This window comes from Festucalex cinctus, chromosome 6, assembly GCF_051991245.1.
Source record: "Festucalex cinctus isolate MCC-2025b chromosome 6, RoL_Fcin_1.0, whole genome shotgun sequence".
NCBI classification, from domain to species: Eukaryota; Metazoa; Chordata; class Actinopteri; order Syngnathiformes; family Syngnathidae; genus Festucalex; species Festucalex cinctus.
Genome location: NC_135416.1, coordinates 25,333,719 through 25,337,222, shown reverse-complemented (window position 1 = coordinate 25,337,222; position 3,504 = coordinate 25,333,719). Strand labels below are relative to the sequence as shown.

Genomic DNA, 3,504 nt, shown 5'->3' with positions numbered 1-3,504 from the left:
GATAAATAAAGTAATGATATGAAATGAAGTAGTTATTTCCTTCCCACTCCTCTTTTGTTTGTATGTGGGGGTTCGTGCGTGCGTGTGTGTGTGTGTGTGTGTGTGTGTGTGGTTGGGGGGGGGGCTTCTGATTGTGCAATTGTGTGTAGTTAAGAATAAAAAGAGTCAATTAATCCCCATTCGTTTGTTGTTAAGTCTCAGAGGAGCTAAACTGTCAAACACCGACCACCTCTTCGACATACGCGACAACTAGGGATTAGGAGGAGGCGACCGTCTTGTGCAGAGAGCACTTTATTGACTGTAATCTGCACAAATCCGACCGCTACATAGCGAGACGTCGCTCTGGTGTCGTATAAATGTCAGCGGGTAGCATTTAATTCGAGATATAAATTCTGCAAATGTGAGACGGTAGCAGGACTGTTTCAGTCGCCTAGTGTTTATTAATCAAGATAATAAGGCCTGAATGCAAACCCTCTATTGTAGTCGAAATGTAGCGCATGTCGTCTATGTCACTTTGCCTTTTCTGTATGTGGGAGACAACACTGACAGTGTTATAACTGTGTAAACTAGCGCAAGAGCGTTCGTATTCCTGCCAAACCCGCATTTACCTTTCGGATATTGTGAGCGCTGACGACCAGCTGGGAGATGACAGGTTGGAGTCACAAGAGTCAAGTGAACAAGAAATCCCAAAGCGTGTACTTATGCTGCATTCGAGGATGGTCGGAAATCGGAAATATCCGAGTTCAAACCAGGAAGTGTGTACGGGAACGCCCCCTTGAACTCGGAAATTCCACTTGCGAAGTCGGGAGAAAAAAAAAGGACTCCAACTTCACCGGCGGACTACAATGTGACGTCACTCTGATTGGCAAAACACAATTTACTCGAGTATAAAACTAGATAGCTTTCTTCATTCATAAATATTCTCCATAACTTCACATAATGTAACGTACGTGACAGTATTGCTGCTATATCCCTGCATGAAATTATACGGTCAACTACTTAACTGTATGGAATGCGTATGAAATAAGATTAAACCAATAAATGAAGCAAAGTTGCAAAAAGGTAAGTTTTCTGGAGGTCAAATTGAGTTTTGAGGAAAAAATAAAAAGCTATTTATCACTATCTGCCATTTTGGTTGTTAAATTTCACCTCGAACGCTTTGAGGTTGGAACTGGGAAGTTTCAAATCGGATATTTCCGACTTCCGACCGTCCTCGAATGCAGCATTAAAGGACTCGTCTCTCCTGGCCACTCACTTGCTCACGGTCTCTTGTCGTGTATCATTCTGAACTAGTAGGCTGCTGAATACTGCTCAGGCTTCGCCATTACTTCATTTTGTTTGCCAAAGTTGTCGACGCCGGGTTGTCTGCTACGGAAAGTCGTAGTGCGCGGATGGAATCCAAATTGTCCATAGCCATTCCAGGATTGGAGGACAATAAAAGCACGGTGGCCAATACTTGCAAGCAACGCTGTTGAGAGATTTCAGCACCCGAAAAACACGTCTTTCAAAAATATTGCTGAATAAATCCTTTACAATGGCAAAAAAAAAGTTAAATTATATTTAAATAATTATTTAACTTAAGTGTCCATCCATGCATGATGCACATAAATATTAATGTTCGAGATTTTACTCAAAGGTATGATACGTGCTAGTTATGTGCTGCCCTGCTAAGAACAAAAGAAAACCATGATGATAATAATATGCATGCCCCCGAAGAGATCTACCACCCTGGCTTAACGGCTAAAGGCGTCTTCTACATGGTCACAACATAATTATGTCGTTTCTGCTGAGTCATGCACATGTACGCAGCTCACTTTAAAAATTTATTAATTAATTAATGTATTTATTTATTTATTGTTTTAACAGTCAACATTTATTTTTTTTTTTGCAGGGTTGCATGTTGTGAGAAACAACTTCAGGGCATAAACTGCAATTTAAAATATGTTTGTGATAATAAACAATAATAAAGCAAAACAAAACTCATGACAAAAAGGCAGATTGTCTATTTTATTGGACTTTTTATTTTGAAAATGCAGTATAAATAAGCAAGAATTGAAAAAAAAATCGAGCATATCAAAATCCCATATTGAAACACCACATACTGCCAGTCCAAAATGGACCACGAAGAAGCAAAGCTCATTTAGATTAATGTTTTCACCATTACCTAAATTACTCAGACAGAATATATACATTACGTCATACATACATACATACATACATACATACATACATACATACATACATACATACATACATACATACACACAGACATCTTGTGCATACAGCATAGTCATCATGAGACAGGTAAAAACAAAACATAGAAGTGGAGGCCATTAGGTGGTGCTCAAGAGCTATTAGGAGTTTTCTCAATTTCTTGTTCATTTTATGTCTGGTGCCCCTCGAGATTGAAACAAGAGAACAACATGCCTAAAAGCAATGCCATTACTGTATATGTAAGAACCTGTGAAGTGATTTTTATTTATTTTTTAAAATAATCAAAACCTTTAAAAAATGTCTCGATCAGCTCTTAAATTCAACTCTTATGAGCTGTTTTTGTTGTCCTTAATATATTAGTCCAAACAAATTTACCTTTAGTTTTACTATAGGCAATTAATCAAAACCTTTAAAAAATGTCTTGATCAGCTCTTAAATTCAACTCTCATGAGCTGTTTTTGTTGTCCTTAATGTATTAGTCCAAACAAATTTACCTTTAGTTTTACTAAAGGTAATTAAAATGAACAGGAAGCTGAAGCTCCTAATTTTTTTCCATGGCTGTAGACAGTAGTGTTTCAAGGCCTCAACCGGTGATAGTACGATCTGGTGTTGATAAAGACAGATGACAGGTGAGATGGCGGCAAGCCTTCCATCCGCTTTGCATGGGTCACCATGATTATAAGCCCTCACCAGCAAGAAGAAACACGAAGGGCCTTATTACCCAGCAGCAGTTCAGAACACAGTCTAACACTGCGTATGGGTGGCATTTCTTTCTTTTGTGAGGTCAGTTGCTTTATTTTTGCCAGAGGTTACACTCAAAATATTTGGGTTTGACATTGGGTTTGACATGGGTATTTTGCGAAGTTGTTGTTGTTTTGTGCCTTGTTGTTTTTGTCCCCTTTTTCCTCCTGAGTGGAGCGCCTTTAGTTGTCTGTTTTTGAGTGCCCTGTTTTCATCTCCAGTTTAGAGATCTTTGTGTTCAGCATTACTCCGACACCCAACCCCCCCTCCCCACCCCCGCCCCCGCCATGTTTCCCCCCCATGTAAATATAATAAACTCAGCCTTTGAGGCCAACCGTCTCCCTGCGCCTCAGTCCTCCCTTCCACATTGTGATATATTTTGGTTGGGTTTTAGTAGTCATGTTTTCCTTGTGTCTCTTTGTCAATGTTTCGTCAAGTTTTATCATGCCCACCTGTGCTTGTCATCTTCTTGAATGTTGTTTTGGATTTTGGGTTTTTCTGGGTGTTTTTTTTTGTTTGTTTGTTTTTTCAGTAGTCATTCGTCAGCCT

At 39.3% G+C, this 3,504-nt stretch overlaps 1 protein-coding gene across 3 annotated transcripts in view; it reads right to left on the bottom strand.

Annotated features, from left to right (window-relative positions):
• The window catches only part of scrn2 (secernin 2), a 98,826-nt gene extending 98,093 nt beyond the window's left edge, over positions 1-733 (bottom strand). For 2 of the 3 annotated variants that reach the window (XM_077523534.1, XM_077523533.1), the window contains exon 1: positions 609-733. The gene's annotated coding sequence lies outside the window, so the exon portion shown is untranslated. The remainder of the gene's footprint in view (positions 1-608) is intronic. The other variant, XM_077523536.1, reaches the window with a different exon arrangement.
• Between the last annotated feature and the right edge of the window lie 2,771 nt (positions 734-3,504).